This window comes from Bubalus bubalis, chromosome 24 (assembly GCF_019923935.1).
Source record: "Bubalus bubalis isolate 160015118507 breed Murrah chromosome 24, NDDB_SH_1, whole genome shotgun sequence".
Lineage (NCBI taxonomy): Eukaryota > Metazoa > Chordata > Mammalia > Artiodactyla > Bovidae > Bubalus > Bubalus bubalis.
The window spans coordinates 38,724,658-38,742,528 of record NC_059180.1 but is presented as its reverse complement, the minus strand read 5'-3'; the positions used below and the strand labels follow the sequence as shown (position 1 = coordinate 38,742,528).

At 54.0% G+C, this 17,871-nt stretch overlaps 1 long non-coding RNA gene across 4 annotated transcripts; it reads right to left on the bottom strand.

Moving 5' to 3' along the window:
• Window positions 1–2,575: 2,575 nt before the first annotated feature.
• LOC112581760 lies at window positions 2,576–16,237 on the bottom strand. Of its 4 annotated transcripts, none has more exons than XR_003106388.3 (4): window positions 9,825–16,237; window positions 6,431–6,671; window positions 4,969–5,052; window positions 2,576–2,939 (listed from the first exon to the last, which is right to left on the bottom strand). It is a non-coding gene; the product is annotated as an uncharacterized LOC112581760 (long non-coding RNA). The 4 variants fall into 4 exon arrangements; XR_006548179.2 differs by having other exon boundaries at window positions 6,431–6,646; XR_006548180.2 differs by having other exon boundaries at window positions 4,969–5,049; window positions 6,431–6,646.
• Window positions 16,238–17,871: the final 1,634 nt, after the last annotated feature.

Below are 17,871 nucleotides of genomic sequence, written 5' to 3'. Positions count from 1 at the left end.
CTTTTCTGCTTGGCATCTGAGATATCCGGGGGCTATAGTCTTCAGACCTCATCTCTGTCTACACACACTCCCCACTCTTTGGACCACAGAGTTTCCAGAAAGGACTCGAGGCCATGCAGTGTGATTCAGAATCCAGGAGGTTCTGCCCCAACCCCAGCTCCTGGTGTTATCAGGGTGACCGCAGTCAAGTTCCTTAACCTGAATCAGCTTCCTGGTCTGTAAAACAGAAGCCCTATAGTACCTAGCTTGCAGGCTGACTGTCACAAGAAGTCACTGGCACACCTGGCTTGTCATAGCATTAATAAGCGGTATTTCCTGGTATCACTGGGTTGCCATGGGTGACAGTGGCCAGAGGTAGCTGGCCAGGGAGAACAGGGGAGGGACAGAGGAGGGGCCCAGCTTTCCCCTTCCCCTGCTCAAACTTGTCACAGTAATGAGACTTCCCTGGCAGTTCAGTGGTTAAAACTCTGCACTTTCAATGCAGGGGGTACGGACTCAATCCCTGACTGGGGAACTAAGACCCCATATGCTTTGTGGCACAGCCAAAAAAAAAAAAAAAACAAAACTTGTCACAGTGAAAGGAAGGAAGCATGTTGCAAGTTTCTTTTCTGTTGATCGTGGTGCTCACCGGCTTTATAGTAAAGACACTTACAGGTAGGATCTGGTGTGAAAACTGGCCTGCAGACAGTTTGCCCTTTAAAAGGAAAGTCTCTGTGAAGACTGTCATCAAATAACTGCCGGTGGACAATAGGTGTTAGAAACGCAGATGATCAGAAATGCAGATTACAGAGCTGACAGACAGCCAGCCCACCTGCAGCAGGGCTCTGGGGCTGGAGACCCTGGGGCAGACAATGCTTTGGAGAACAGGTGAGGGGACCGGACTGACTCAGCCTAGGGGAAAGAGCCAGGGGCCACAGTGTGGCCTAGGACACCGCAGAACCCCTCCCTCCTTCCTCTATGTTGTCAAACCCAAGCCCAATCAGCCCACTTCCCCCCATTCCCCTTTGCTGCCTTTCCCCCAGCCCCACTCCCAGATTCCAGGTAGGAAGAGTGATGAGCAACAGGCTCTATTGATGACTGGATACAGAAGCCATGGTCTATTCACCCAGTGAAGAATTGCTCAGCATTGTAAAGGGATGAAGTACTGATACATGGCACAAGGTGGATGAACTTTGACAACGTGACGACCAGTGAGAGAAGCCAGACATAAAAGGCTGCATATTGTAGGATTCCATTTCTATGAAGTGTCCGGAATAGGCAAATCCACAGAGGTAGAAAGTGGATTAGTGGTTGCCAGGGAATGAGGCAGAGACATTACTTTGCCAACAAAGGTCTATATAGTCAAGGCTATGGTTTTTCTGGTAGTCATGTATGGATGTGAGAGTTGGACTATAAAGAAAGCTGAGTGCCAAAGAATTGATGCTTTTGAACTGTGGTATTGGGGAAGACTCTTGAGAGTCCCTTGGACTGCAAGGAGATCCAACCAGTCCATCCTAAAGGAAATCAGTCCTGAATATCCATAGGAAGGACTGATGTTGAAGCTGAAACTCCAAAACTTTGGCCACCTGATGTGAAGAACTGACTCATTTGAAAAGACCCTGATGCTGGGAAAGATCGAAGGCAGGAGGAGAAGGGTATGACAGAGGATGAGATGGTTGGATGTCATCGCCAACTCAAACATGAATTTGAGTAAACTCTGGGAGTTGGTGATGGACAGGGAGGCCTGGCGTGCTGCAGTCCATGGGGTCGAAAAGAGTCAGACACGACTGAGCGACTGAACTGAACTGAAGGGAATGTGGGGGAGTCAGGGGGAAATGGAGGATGGGTGCTAGGGTACAGAGTTTCTTTGGGGGGAGTGATAAAATCTTCTCAATCGATTGTGGTGATGGTTACAAAACTGGTTGTATTAAAAAAAACCCACTTAATTTTACACTTTAGATGGGTGAATTATATATAATAAAGCTATTATATTAAACAACCGTATTTCTTTAAAAAAATAGCTTTGTTGACCCTGAAGATTTCCAGGAGCCCCAGAAACCTCAGGGATCCCCTACAGCAAAGGGTTCCAGAGCATCTTTCTTCAGCCAAAGTGGGATATGGCTGCCCTCAAGGTGCCATCAGCGCTACCCCTCCCAGAACACACTTGCCCTCCTCTGAGGCTGGTTGTAAGCTCAGGCGAGAGACGTGAGCCCTAAGACCATGGATTTAAACTGCAGCCAGGAAGGTGGGAGTGGGGACCATCAGCACAGAGGCTGTGGCAGGTTTCCACTCTACATAGCGCCCGAGGAGCAGGGGATGGGTTTTTCTCAGTTTTAAACTTTTATCCTACATTTGCATCTAGAATACTGTTCTCCTCTTTGGAATGATGATGGACTTATTCCCTGTTGCCACATAAGATTTCCGTCAATGTATTGGCTTGAAATGGAGAAGGTGATGGTACCCGACTCCAGTACTCTTGCCTGGAAAATCCCATGGATGGAGGAGCCTGGTAGGCTGCAGTCCATGGGGCCGCGAAGAGTCGGATATGACTGAGCAACTTCACTTTCACTTTTCACTTTCATGCATTGGAGAAGGAAATGGCAACCCACTCCAGTGTTCTCGCCTGGAGAATCCCAGGGACGGAGGAGCCTGGTGGGCTGCCGTCTATGGGGTCACAGAGTCGGACACGACTGAAGCGACTTAGCAGCAGCAGCATTGGCTTGAAACAGTACCATTTATCATTGCCAGACGTGGTATGGCTGGGCTCTCAGCTCAAAGTCCTGCCGAGTGAAACTGAGGCGTTGGCAGGTCTACAATCTCATCAGGGCCTTGGATGGTTTTCCAAACTCACTGGTTGTCAGCAGGATTCAGTTCCTGTGGCTGTAGGACTGAGGTCCCATCGTCGTGGGTTGTTGGCTCCTGTAGACCATTCTCAGGCTCTTATCCTGTGGTCCCTCCATCTGGGGAACAGAGGGGGTCCCACACATCAATTCCCTCTCTGGCTTTGAATCTCTCTAATCTCCTCTTCCACAAGCAGCTGGAGAAAACTCTTTTTTTTAAATGGCTTTGAGTGATTAGGTCAGGCCCACTTGGATAACCTATCTCTTAGGCAACTTATAACCTAATCACGGGAATGATGCCAGGGTCACAGGTTCCACCCACACCCAATGTAGTGAGTTCACGAGAACAAAGGTCATTGGGGATCATAGGAGAATTCTGCTGCCACAGAGGGAAGACCATGAAGGAGGTACAGAGAAAGTTAAGGAAATGCCCTCAGGAAGTAAGGAGAATTGGAGATGGAGCCTGAAGCAGAAACGGGGGCCCCAACCCTAATCTGAAGCTTTATCCTCTACACAAACGTGACAGGAGCAGCGGGTGGATGGACAAGATGGCCTTTCGGGCTCCGGCTGATGTTTTAGGCCCCAGCATGCTCACGTGCACACGGGGAATCCCAGCCTTCTTGGGGTTGAGGGGTGTGGATACCAGCTATGGGAGCAAGGATGAGGCCCCATAGAAGCATAAAGCCCTTGCCTGGGAGATGGTCCTAAATGCTCCCAGGAAGGCAGAATGGGGGTCAGACGCCTCTGTTGGAGTTTGGAGCAAATCGCAATACCCACCAATGCCCTGGTCCCCTTTCCTACTCTAACCACAGGGAGAGTCCTGGGCCAACAAGACTGGGATCCCCCAACCACTAGGGGGCGACCAGCACACACAATGTTTTTTGTCCAGGCTCACCCTGAGTACATCTGGGAAACCCAACTACACATACCAGGGTGGAAGCTCTGACCACCCAGCTTCCCACATCCCCAGGGCCTCAAACCCCCGGGCACCAGACCCCGATCTCCAGATGCCCGCTTCCTTCTAACAGGCTGATCTGATTCACTTTGCTCACAAGTGAGCCCTTGACAAGGGGGCTGGAGCCCACCTGTGACGTGTCCCCTGTCCCCTCTCTCTGGTCCCACCCTCCCACTCCGTGTTTCCAGGCCCGACACTGCAGCCCATGGTGGGGAGCCTCCTGGCTTCTCTTCTCTTCCTCCAGCAGCTCGCCCTGTCCAGGCCCCCCTACTCCCCAACCCTGCGAAATGTTCCTCTGCTGCTTTGCAACATGTCAACTAGGAGGAGCCAGGCTGTCGCTTCGATTGGGTGCATCCCCATTATAAAAACTCAGTGAATGGCCATCCTGGCTGGACTTTCCATTTTAGACAGCAATGGCTGGCTGACCACTCCCTCAGTTGGTTGTAAGCCGTCAGGGCAGTTACAACAATCCCACCAGGAGCCTGAGTCTCAGCATAGCAGTAAAGGGGGACCAGGGGTGCAGGGAGAGGGAAGGACGGGGCCTCTGGGCCTCCGGTCAATATAAAGGAGGCTAAGTCGGTCAAGGCACCAAGGGAACTGTGGCTGGAGGGGACGAAGGGTTAGCAGAGGCGCCACTGGAAACCGGGAGGGAGCATTTGGGGTTCAGAAGGAAAGCAGGAAGCAGGAGAATCAGGGAGGAGGACTAGAGGGGTGCTGCTGAGCTCAAGAGGCTGTCCAGTCTCCCTCTGAGCTGCAGGCTTTCCTCTGAAGGAGACAGGGATGGGGACAGAAGGCAGGACGTCCAGCCCCATCTGAGGATGGGATCGGCCAGGCCAGGGGAGGGACGGATGCCTGCTCTGATGAGAAAGCAGACCTGGGTGGGCTTCGAGGGGGGAAGCTGATGGGAAACGGGAGGAGCTCTCCCTGGGGAGGGGGGCTCAGCGTGCCAGGAGGCCCCTGTGTATATGGGCACGAGAAGTCTGGGCCACACGTGTGCCTGACACCTGCTGCTCTGGCGGCTTTATCTGCATCCCCCATTTCATCCTCACTATGGACCCCCAATCCTGTTATTTCCCGGGGACTTGCCAGGGTCACATGGCCAGTCTGTACCAGTGCCTGGCTCCCTTCAGGCTCCTCTCAACAACCTTGCTGTGATCGTCCCCAGAATAGCCATCAGGCTGAGAACTCACTCACCTGGTCCCAGGGGCCCAGCCCTGCCCAGGTAAGGCCAGGTGCAAGAGGGAAGCTGAAGGATGTGTAGGGCAAGAACTCCATCTGCTGAAACAACAAGGCCAGGTTCACGGTGATATAGGACCCACGTGCTGTGGATGAGAGTCAGGGCCAGACAGCCAAGGGAAGGAGCAACTCCTAAGGGTCAGGGAGGGCTTTGGCTTCAAGTCTGGGCGGACAGGGAGAAAGAGGGCGAGCAAGCTCCCTGGAGGGGAAGCTGGCTGGAGCGAAGGAAGGTTTCCCGGTGGCGGTCTCCTCCCTCGGCCTCTCCAGACCGTGCGCCCACGTGCTGCTCCCACCAGCACACTGGGGGTTAACGTCTGTCTGGTGCAGTGACCACAGCGGCAGGCTGTGATGCCAGTAATGCAGAAGCTGAAATTTGAGAAGCAGAGGGGAGAGGGGCAGGGCTGGGAAAGGCTTGGCGGCAGAGAGGAGAGAGGGTTTCCCTGGCAGGAGCTGCAGCTCCGCTCCAGCGGTCAGAAAAGGCCCTCCCTCCGACCCCATCCCCTCTCTGCATCACCGCCCCTCTGCCTTAGGCTGTGGGCTGTGGCGCCCACTCAAGGTGGTCCACAGCGGGCCAGCGTCCGAGCCCTTGGGCCACGGGGCTGCAGATCCCGGCTGTGGATCTGGGGAAGGCTGGAGGGCGTGCCCAGGCGGCCAGCGGAGAATGCGTGAGGCCCTGCCCGGCACTGCCGGAAGCGCTGGGTGGGGAGCAGGCCGAGGGCAGAGTAGGCAAGAGGAGGACGGGAGGTCCCTAGGCGCCCGACCTCAGAGGCCTGGCCTTGACTCCCCACTCCTTGAACAGGACTGAGTCATGGGAGATACATGAAGCTCCCTGCCCCCTCCCCAGCCCACTGCCAGCCTGCCTCTGCCCTGAGGACCGACCTCGAGTTCTTCCCAGGCCTGTGCGAGGTGCTGGGGACAGCGCGAGCTGCTCATCTCCCTGCCCTTAGTCAGTCCCACAGAGTTTCGGCGGGTCTATTATTGTGACCCCCATCACAGATGAGCAGATGGAAGCTCAGAGAAGCTCAGGAATGTGCCCAAAGCCACACAGCCAGAGTGGCAAAGCTGACTCAAACCTGGGATATCTGACAGCAGTTACCCACCATGCCACGCTCCTGGGAAGGAGAAAGGAACAAAACCCACCAGAAGGTGACCCGGGGCTGCATGCCAAATCCAAGAAAGCAAGAGATGTAAGGCAGCCTGGGAACCCCAGGAAAGAGGCTGCAGGTGAATGAAAGGGGCAGCAATGTTTGGGGCTTGTACTCCCGGAGGTGGTGCAAACGGCATCTGGAGGGAGCAGGACCGGGTCTGGTCCAGCCTGGATCCATGGATGACGATGCTATGGCCACAGGGACCTCTCGTAACCCCCTAACGCACATCCCTTGGAGCCGCTGGATCACCACCGAGCAGGTGACCCACTCACCTTGACAGATCACAGAGGACTTCTGGGACTTCGGGTGTGCATGGCCCTTGTTTGAAGAGTCAGCAGCACCTACTGTGCAGTAACAGTGGGCAAAGCTCTGCTAAATACAGGAAGAAACACGAGGGTCTGTTGACCAGGAGGCAGGAGGGTCCTGGCTCCATGGCTTCCAGCTGTGACGTGACCTTGGCTCACCTCTCTGAGCCTCGGCTTCCTCACCTGCAGGAGGGGGATCCTGTCAGCACTGAAACAGAGGGCTGCTTTGAGGATTAAATGAGGTGTTTGTTAAAAAAAAAAACACTTAGACTGGAAAAACCTCATCTTTACAAAAATTTGTACATGCCTGTTCCTAGCAGCATTATTCACGAAAAGTGCAATCAACCTGAATGTCCTCTGATGGACAGATGGATAAACCAATGCTGATCAATTCAGACAGTGGAATATTATTCACCCATAAAAAAGGAATGAGGTGGATGAACCTTGAAAACATGGTGCTCAGTGAAAGAAGCTAGATACAAAGGACCACATATTATAGGACTCTGCTTATATGAAATGTCCAAAACAGGCCAGGGCCAGGCAGCGTGGTCCCAGCAGTCTGGGATGCCTGTCCTAGAGTCAGGCTCAGGGCACGTAGGATGTGGACAAGGGACGGATGCTGGAGCCCCCCAGCATCTGTAGAGTCAGAAAGCAGACTAATGATTGCCAGTGGTTGGGGGTGGGGAAGGAGAGGAATGGGGAGTGACTGCTAATGCATTCAGGGTTCTGTTTTGTTTTAAATCAATGTAGGGGCGGGTTGTGCCATGCAGCTAGCAGGATCTTAGTTCCCAAACCGGAGACTGACCCCAGGCTCTGTGCAGTGAAAGCACAGAGCCCCAATCACTGGACCACCAGAAAATTCCCAAAATCAAAAAAAATAATAATAATAAATAAATAAAAAACTAGTTTTAAGTTCACAGCAATATTGAGCAAAGATTCAGAGACTTTCCACTTACTCCCTGCCCCAATATGTGCAAAGCCTCCCCTGTGATCAATCCCCACACAAATGGTACACATCTTACAGTTGATGAATCTGCTGGGCTTCCTTTGGGGGGATGATAAAAATGTTCTGGAATTAGATGCTGGAGACGGATGCACAACTCCGTGAATACATTAAAATCCACCGGATTGTAAATTTTATTTTTTTATGTGTACAAACTGCTTTATTTATTTATTTTTGGCTGTGCTGGGTTTTGTTGCTGTGCAGGCTTTTCTGTAGTTGCAGGGGGTGGGCTACTCTCTAATTGCAGTGTGCGGGCTTCTCATCACAGTGGCTTCTCTTATTGTGGAGCACAGGCTCTAGGTGCACACGGGCTCAGTAGCTGCGACTTGCTGGCTCTTAGGGAACGAGGGCTTCAGTAGTTGCAGCCCAGTTGCTCCATGGCATGTGGAATCTTCTTGGACCAGGGATCGAATCTGTGTCCCCTGCATTAGCAGGTGGATTCTTTATCCACTGTGCCACCAGGGAAGTCCTGGATTGTCCATCTTAAAGGGGTGACTTTTAAGGTATGTGAATTATACCTCAGTTTTTAAAAAGCACTTAGTAAGAGCTCAGAAAACGTAGCTCTCGTTACTATGTCCTTCAACTTCAGAGAGTCCGTCGTCTAATGAAAGAGACAGATGAACACGTTGAAAAATCTTAGAGAAGAGAGCCAGGCAGCGTGGTCCCAGCAGTCTAGGATGCCTGTCCTAGAGTCAGGCTCAGGGCATGTAGGATGTGGACAAGGGATGGATGCGGGAGCCCCCCCATCGCCAAGGAGGCTGATGTGGTGATAAGCTCCACACAGGAGTACCACGCCCACCATGTCCAGAGGAGAATAACCGTGAGTGCGGGAGGCTGGCAGGGATCTGAGGAGGTAGCATTTGGACTCAAGTCCTTAAGTCGGAGGATGTGGGTGGTTTGGTGGGGATGAGCAGACGCCCAGATGTGTTGCATCCCAGAGGGATGCTGGGAGGCAGGGCTGGCAGGAGTGGAGGGTGCTGAACCCAGGGTGGGGTGGGGTGGGGGCACACTCTGTGGAGCATGTCCTGTGAGCCAGCAGATTCTGGGAGGGGCTGCACTTCACAAATAGCTGCAAAAAGCTTACAGGAGGCCGGCCCTCCACCCTCCCAGAACCTCCAGGTTTCTCTTGAAGCCTCCAAGAGGTTCCGACCACTCTGGGCACCGGGTTTCCTTTTCTGAGGCCTGGGTTCCCCTTCTGAGCCACCCCCTCCCCCAGGTCCCCGGGTTCCAGGAGAGACAGGATAGGAGACGGGTGAGCCTGGGTCCCTCCCTTCACACACACACACACACACACCACCCCGGTCAAATGACCAGGCAGGCTTATGCTGCGCAGGGAGGGACAGACCGTCACTCCCAGGAGTGAGCCTGGGCCCCTCCTCCAGCCCTGGTGGAGCTGAGGGCACAGGGAGGAGACTCCCAGGGGCAGGCCTGAGCCTGCAGGCCTGCAGGTGATGCCCACCCACTTTTCCCCCCAGCTCTTTCCTGTCCCTCCTGCCTCCACCCTCTGCCCGCTGTAGTCCCTAACCCAGGGAGAAGCCAGACAGTACAAAATTCCTTGGAGAACAGAAAGAAGCCTGCATGCTCACTCCCACATACACACACACACATGCACACACCATTCTTTCAGCCCACAGGGCAGATCACAGAGCACCTAGATTCAGGACAGAGCAAGGCACCAAGGTCACTTAGCTCTGTGTCTTCTCCGGGCCAGACAGGTGCCAGAGGATCTGCAGGCATGGTCTCAGTCAATCCCAAAAAGAATCCCATGAGATTTCATAGATGAAGAAAATGAGCTTTTGAGAGCTTAGGGAATCTAGCCAGTGGGACACCCCAGTAGGTGAGGGTCATAAGGCCGAGTGCATTGCCTGGCAGAATTGCCAGATGCCAGTCCTGTGGAGGCAGCTCACGGAGTGGCTTCTGCCTATCCTCTGGCACTGGCTCCTTTGGGGGACCACCCCCAAATCCCACCTTCTCTGTGTGGCTCTCAGGGTGTCAGCCATGCACTGGAGCGAGCTCCTGACCCAGACCTGTCCCATCCAAGTGTCCAACATGAGCTGGGCCCAGCTGAGCCAAGGAGGGGCAAGCCGAGGGTCTCGCTGGAGCCCCAGGGAGAGGCAAGCTGGGAGTTCGCAGGCCTTGGGGAGCGACGGCTTGAGTGAAGCCACACCAGACACTGGGCCGGGAGATGCAAGCCCGCGTCCCAAGGCCACTGACAGCAGGGACGAGCTAGGCCCTCAGCCTTTGCAGTTACATGAGCTCTTAAGCAACTGGTCTTTGAAGGAGGGCCCCAGGCTATCCTGCCCCCTTAGGGGCTCTGGTGGCTGAAGGGGTGGGACAAGGCTAGGGACGGGGCCTCACCTCTCTTCCAGAATCCTGGGTGGGGAAGCGTGGGACCCTGGCAGCCTCTTCCTCCTTGGCTCCCTTGCTCGCTTTGACCTTCAAAGCTGACATCTGCCTGCAAGACTCCATCTCTCCTCCTGGAATCCAGCCTCCAGATGTCGGATCCGAGTCGGAGGCGGCGGCCGGCGGCAGCAGTGGCTGCCTGCCTCCCCTCAGAGTGAATCAGCCACATTCCAAAGGTGCGAACACAGACGCCGCGCCCTCGGCAGCCTAGGGCTGCAGACTTCCTCCCCAGGCCCGCCCGGCCCCTGCTCCCCTCCCTGCCCGCCTCTTCCCAGCCAAACCGGGCTTTGGGCTTCCTTTCCAGAGACATTCTCCTGGAACTGGAACAGAGAAAAAGAAAGCCACTGGGGCTGGGAGGCACCCCGACCCGCCCTGCTGGCTCTCTCCCCTGCAGGGAGTGCAGACCCCAGCCCAGCCCGGCGCCCCGGCTGTTATCAGTACTTGCTGTTCATTCACGCTGCAGGAATTTACTGAGCACCTACTATGGGGCAAGCAAGAGAGAGGCAAGCCCCTGACTGGCTGGAACCAGACCCAGCAAGAGTCAGAATTAGCTCCACAGACAGACAACAATTCCAAGTGCAGGAAGAACTCTTTAAGAAAGAAAGAAGAGGCTGAGACAGAGGACATGTAACAAAGGGAGGGTCTCTCTCAGGAGTCACGTGTAAGCTGAGATCTGAAGGATGAACGGAAACCTTATCTACAGTCACTTCTCTATGTCCCGAGAACTACAGCAAAGCAACCCCAAAGAATGTCTCTCGATTCCTCAGAAAGTTTTTGAGTTCTTGTGTTCGTGCCTTCTGTCAGCATTGATGCAGGGAAGTCTGGCTAATTATTCTTTTTTTTTTTGACCATGTTGTGTGGCATGTGGGATCTTAGTTTCCCAACCAGGGAGCAAACTCGAGTCCCCGGCACTGGAAACGCAGTGTGTTAACCACTGTCCCCCCAGCGAAGGCTCCTGGCTAGTTTTTTTTTTTAAATAAAAGCTTTATTGCAATATAAGTCACATAGTATATAACTTACCATTTTAATGTATACAATTCAGTGATTTTTCAGTATTTCAATGTGGTGCAACCCTCACCACAATCCATTTTATTTTATTTTTTTCAGTTTTATTCTTATTTATTTTAAATTAGTAATAATCATGACTATTATTTGGCCACTTCATTTATACTGGACAGCAGGCTAAGCACTTTCATTTATTTTTTTTATCTTCTCAACCTTCGAGGTAGTATCTCCAGTCCCACACAATAGAGAAGTAAACTAAGGCTCAGAGAGGTTCAGTAATTTGCACAGTCACCCAGCTGAAACGTGGATGAACTGGACAGAAAATAAGGAAGGAAGGGTTAGTTGCCCAGTTGTGCCTGACTCTTTGCGACCCCGTGGACTGCAGCCCACCAGGCTCTTCTGCCCATGAGATTTTCTAGGCAAGGATACTGGAATGGGTTGCTATTTCCTTCTCCAGGGGATCTTCCTGACCCAGGGATCAAACCAGGATCTCCTGCACTGCAGGCAGATTCTTTGCCAACTGAGCTACAAGGAAAAGCCTGTGACAGGCTAACCTGTAACCCGGCTAACTCTAAAGATGATGATTTTAAGCATGGCCTTGGACATACTGCATAACGTGCTACTGCTACTTAGAGTGAACTTGATTTTTTCTATTGAGCTTGTTCTTGTTTCTGCAGGACCAGAGAAGGGCCAAGAATGGAAACGTTTAAGTCCTAAGAGAAATACCAGTCCAGTCCATCCCAGAAGTCCTTCAGTCTGCTTATAATATGTGTTTTTTCTGTAAAACAAGCTCAGTAAGGAGCTGGTCATCCTCTGAACCTCTACGTTTCCCGTCACACTTGTTGTTATCCCTGCTGCTGCTGCTAAGTCGCTTCAGTCGTGTCTGACTGTGTGTGACCCCATAGACAGCAGCTCACCAGGCTCCCTGGTCTCTGGGATTCTCCAGGCAAGAACACTGGAGTGGGTTGCCCTTTCCTTCTCCAACCACAATCCATTTTAGAATATTTTCATCACCCTCAAAGAAACCCTGCCCTGCTTACCACTTACCCATGCCACCCCAGCCCCTGCCCCAAGCCTCTGGCAACCACTCACCTATTAACTATCTATGGATTGGCCTATTCTGAACATTTCAGAGCAAAGGAATCATACAGTATGTGGTCTTTTGTGTCTGGCTTCTTTTGCTGAAAGAAGTGATGTCATTCATCCACATGGTAGCCTGTGTCAGTACTTGTCTTTTTCCTGGCTGAGTAATATTCCAGTTTGTTTATCCATTCATCCATTGATGGACCTTCGGGCTGTTTCTACCTTTTGACTGTTGTGAATAACGCTGCTGTGAACATCTGTGTACAGGTTTTTCGTGGACATGTGTTTTCTCTTGGGTGCACACCTGGGAGTGAAGTCGCCAGGTCAAATGGTCTCTATCCTGAGGAACTGCCAGTGGCCGCACCACCTGATATGCCCAACGTGCCCACTAGCAGTGGGAGAACGTTCCAATTCCTCCCTCTCTTCCTCAACACTAGCTGTTGCCCCTCCTTTTTTGTGACTGCCGTCTGCTGGGTGAAGTGGTACCTCACTGGGGTACCAAGCTGCACTCCCATTCCTTTCGTGACTGCACTGTCCCACTCCCTGAGGATTCCAGTGTTTCCAAGCCCTACAACAGGTCTTGCTGTGATCCACCTCCTCCTCCACAAGGGTCAAACCTTAATCCAGTCCAGCGCCTGCAGACCTTCAGGTATGAGGAGGAATGGAGACGAGAGATGGGCATCCTGGCCTGTGCCTCCAAGGAAGCGAGTGTGCAAGAGGAGCCTGGGAACTTGCCTCCAGGAGTTCCTGCAGGAACTGAGGCCTTCCTCTCTGCACCTTCACAAAGTGGGGTTTCACCTGTTCCTTCATGCCACGGCCCTGGATAGTAGGCACACCATAAATAACTGCCGAATGGGTGAACGAACGAACAGAAGGTGAAGAAAGAGAACCCAGAGTCAGGATTGGCGGTTAGAAGCTCAGGCTCTGGGGTGAACTGTTTTCCACTGAAGCCCACCTCTGCTGCTTTACAGCTGCGTGCCCAACTTCCTGGCTTCTTTGAGCCTCCCTCACCATCTACAAATTGGGCCTGACAGTGACTTTCTACCTGACAGCATTTTTTTTAAGATTTATTTTTTATTTTTGGCTGCATGGGGCTTTGCTGCAGCACAGGCTTGGCTCTCTCCAGCTGCCACGTGCGGGAGTCTCACTGCGGCGGCTTCTTTCATTGTGGAGCACGGGTTCCAGGTGCAATCGGGCTCAACAGTTGTGGCACACGGGCTTAGTTGCCCTGCAGCACGTGGGATCTTCCCAGACCAAGGATCGAACCTGAGTCCCCTGCATTGGCAGGCTGACTGTTAACCACCTGACTAGCAACGAAGTCTCTGACAGCATGGTTTTGAGGATTAAATGCGCCAAGCAGTGTTTAAACTAAATTAAATGTGCCAAGGAATTCTAGACACAAGGTCACATATCATCAATCCTCACAAGTGCTTTGTGAGATAAGACTGTTATTAATACCTGCTTTGCCATTATAGACAAGGAAATGGGAATTTGGGGGGCTCAAGGAATCTGTCCAGGCTAAAGGCCAGGAAGGGCAAAGCCAGGATCTGAATGAAGACCCCGACTCCAGGCAGGGGCACTGACTCAGCGCCACGTGGCCCCTGACACAGATGGGGAAAAGCCAGGCAGCCTCCAAGTAGTCCAGCTCAGCTGACGCCCCTGGGCTGAGTCAAGCTCTCAGAAAGTGAGGGGGCCACTGGGGAGTTCAAAGGCCCCTAACTGCAGTGGCCAGATGAAGGGACTTAAGGGATGTGTGATGGGGGGCGGGGGGCGGGAATAAAAGAAAAGGTATTAATACAAAGAGACCCCTAGCCTGGGACACCAGGACAGACACCCGTGTGGTGGGTGGGGGTGTGTGTGCAATCAGGGGTCTGGAAGGTGAAAGGGCACTGACTTTTAACAGGGAAAGCAGAAATAAGTCAGAAGTTTCCAGCAGGAAGCCTGGCTACTGGGATAGGCACTCTTTCCTGTCAGGAGTACAGCTTGGAAGGAGGATCGAGGAATCCACGGTGGGTGGACCCCCCTCAGGGTGACAGGTGTGGACAGACTCCCCTCAAGTCAGAGCCTGTATCGAAGAGCTCCATGGGGTTAGCCGAGGGGAGATATCAAGCTCGCCCCTGAAAATGTCGGGCTGATGCACCTCAGAAGCTGGGTAGCATTGGGGGGACTCTCCTGAATAGAGATGGGGTTCCTCTCTCACTTTAAGAAAAATCCATTTATTTATTTGGCTGCGCTGGGTCTTAGTTGCAGCAAGAGAAATCTTCCTTAGGGCATATAGGATCCTTTAGTCACAGCACGTGGGACCTAGTTCCCCAACCAGGGACTGAACCCAGACCCCTTTAACTGGGAGCACAGAGTCTTAGCCACTGAACAGCCAGGGAAACCCCTCCCCCTCACTTTTGCCTCTTTAACTGAGGAAAGGCATCAGACAAAAAAGGACCAAGGAGGGAATCCTAGGCAATACCCAGTTTTAGGGGCTCACAGGCAGGCAGGCGGTGCAGACCCCGGAGGGCTTAGGGAAGGACAGCTGGGAGGAGGTGTGCCCAGGGGGAAGGCTCAGGACAGCCCGGCGGTAAGCGGCTCAGCGTAAGCGGGTGATGGGGCAGCCTGCTCTTTGGGGGAAACAGCCAGGGATGGATCGAGGCAGAGCTATCACTTGAGACGCCATCATTTATTTTAAACAGGGAAGAAGCTCAGCTGATGACAGCACCCCAACGCAGAGTGGAATGCACTTAAATCCAGTCGTGGAAAACATTTACACACACACCAGGCTCTGGATCTGCTAGAAGGCTCCAGAAGGGGTTTCTCACGGCTGCCTGGCTGGGAGGTCCAGGACAGTGGTTTTCCAGGTTTAGTCAGAGGACCACATGCATCTTAACTGCTTGGGAGCTTGTTAGAAATGTGTATCCCTGGGCCACACCCTCAGTAAGTCTCTCAGTTTGAGAACCACTGGGGCTGTAAGGCTCAGAAGCTCTCCAGCTCAGTAGGCGACAGACAACACAGAGACTGATCTGAGGGGACCAGCTCTCAGCTGGTTCGGGCATTCTCTCCAGGTTCATCCCTGTGACTTGCAGGACTCAAATGTGACAGCTCAGACCTCTCCCCCTCCACCCGGACACTCCCATACTCTCAGCCTACCTGGTCAGCGGCCAGAGCTTCAGCCATCCCCTCAGTTCAAGGCCAGGGTGTACGGAAGGTCCCAGGAGCCCAGGTAGGATGAGTCATTCTCCTGGGGAAGCCCTCTGCCTGGCGGGTGCCCCCAGGGGTGCCTCTGGCCCCACCTGAAGCACTCCCACCCTGAGAAGGGACTGACCTATCTGACCCAGATGCAAAGGCCTGGAGACTGTGTGGCTGAGAAGAAAGAAGAGCAGAAAGTGTCTCCATCCCCTTTGGTCATTGTCCCCTCTGCCACCCCTACAACTCCACAGAGTATATGTGTGTGGGGGGGGCGGGTGGCGGGGGTGGGAGGGTGTCTCCAGGCCAAACACGAAATATATCTCCTCTACAGAGTGAATCAGCTCCCTGAGGGGCAGGGCTCTGGAGTCAAATGATTTGGACTAGGATCCCACCTCTGGTCCTTTAAAAAAACAAAATTATTTGGCTACACTGGGTCTTAGTTGGGGTACACGGGATCTTCAATCTTTGTTGCAGCATGCGAGATCTCTGGTTGTGGCATTTGAACTCTTAGTCGCAGCATGTGGCATCTAGTTCCCTGACCGGGGATCAAACCCAGGGCCCTGGACTGGGAGCCAGGAGTCTTGGCCACTAGACCACCAAGGAAGTCCCCTCTGCTCCTTGACTGCTGTGCACGCTCAGGCCAACCACTTAACCTCTCTGAGCACCTACCAAACGGGCCTGATGGTAAGTTCCACTGTGGTCCTGCACTACCAGGACTGTGCTCCAACACAGAGGAATGGGGCACATGCCGAATCCTCCCAGTGCCACATTTTACACCACGGCCCAGAGGCCGAGGCTGGAGGCTGTGCCCGGCTAGAGGAGGGGCAAAACTGAAGATTCACCACCCTTGCCCTGTTAGAAACTCTCAGGATCAGAGGCATAAGCAAATCTTCACAGGAGATTGCCCCTTCCCACAGCAGAGAGCGGTCAGCGTGGCCAGCCAAGCCCAGATAGGAAGCACCGAGGCCCTTTCCCTCTGGTCTGCTGCTGCTAAGTCGCTTCAGTCGTGTCCGACCCCACAGTTTGTGTGACCCCACAGATGGCAGCCCACCAGGCTCCGCCATCCCTGGGATTCTCCAGGCAAGAATACTGGAGTGGGTTGCCATTTCCTTCTCCAATGCATGAAAGTGAAAAGCGAAAGCTAAGTCCCTCAGTCGTGTCTGACCTTCAGCGACCCCATGGACTGCAGCCTTCTAGGCTCCTCCGTCCATGGGATTTTCCAGGCAAGAGTACTGGAGTGGGGTGCCATTGCCTTCTCCGCCCTCTGGTTTAAGCAGTGGCCAAAGAATGCGCTGCAGGTGCAGACACGGGTGGGTTTCGTTTCATGTGTGTGTGTGTGTGTTAACCTCTCCAGGCTCCCAGGGATGTTTGGGGGATTCTGCTTGTTCTGCACTTGCTGGTTGCACGCACACAGAGCCTGCCTGTCTGGTTGACTCCGCCTTTGTTACTGCTCTGGAGCACTGAGGCTCCCAGGGCTCTCCCCAGCCTCCCCCTGCCTCCAAACAGTCTCTTCCAGCCTCTGGGCCTTCTGTCCTCCCTTCCCAAGCCCACTTGTACCTGCTCCAGAGCCTGGAGGGGTGACAAATGCCTCCCAGGCAATAAAAGCCTCTCCTGGGTAGGCGGACATCCTCGAAGACTCCTGCTACATCCTCCTCCTGTGTAGATTTCAGGCTGGATTTCAGGGCTGGGTATGAATTACAGCAGACTGGCTTTGGTGAAGATTGTTAAGCTAAAGGGCCCTGCCTGCCCGTCCTTCCCTTCGGGGGGTCAGTCACACCCTCTCCCTCCAGCACTTTGGGAGGAAATTGAGGTACAGCACAAGAACCTGACTGGGTCAAAGTCACCCTATTCTGGGTCTCCTGGGTGTATCGGGCAATGATGCCAGTCTCCTTGGGCTCCAATGCTGTGTGTCCTTGGGCAAGTTATTTAGCCTGCCTGAGACTGATTTCCTCTCAGATAATGTTAGCGCCCAGGTCTGGGCTGTCCTGAGGCTTAAAAAAAATAATATACATAGAGCACCTAACACTTTGCAGGACACCTGCTCAACACTGAGCCATTATTATCATGATTCCATCCCTTCCTTCTGCCTGTCTCCATTCCAGCCACACCAGCCTCAATGGCCGGCTGCCCCCGACACTCCCAGGCACCGGCCTGTTTCCTCGCTTCCTCCGGGTCTTCGCTCAAAAGTCACCTTCTCCAGGGCCCCCCCAGCGACCTGGGTGGTGCCCATCCCGTGCTTTTGTTCTCACCCTGACACTCATCCGACATACTGGACGTTCTACTGATGCACCCGCCGGCCTCTCTCGCTCTGGAACACAAACCCCGTGAGGTGCAGGGCTTTTGCAGCCTTCTGTACCCGGGGAGCCCGCGCTGGAGTGAATGGGTTCCTGTCGCGCCTTCCGGGTTGCGGGCGCGACTGCGAGCCTGACTCAGGGACCAGATCGCGCCCTGGGGGCCGCCAGGCCGGGTCTGAGCTAGAGGAGCAGCGAGCACTGGGGCCTCGGGCCGGGCGGGTGGTGGAAACCCAGGCCCCTGGGGCCGGCGCCGGAGACAAAAGGCTGCCCTACCTGCGATAGGGGCGCGGGTACCTCCCCCAGGGCGGTTCCGGCGCGCGCCCCCGCGAGGTCACGTCCGGGGCGCGCCGGCCGGAAGCAGGCCCCGCGCGCAGGGCGGGAGGGGCGGGGCGTCTGCGGCAAGGCCACGCCCCTCCGGCCGCGGGCCCGCGGCGAAGGCGGGG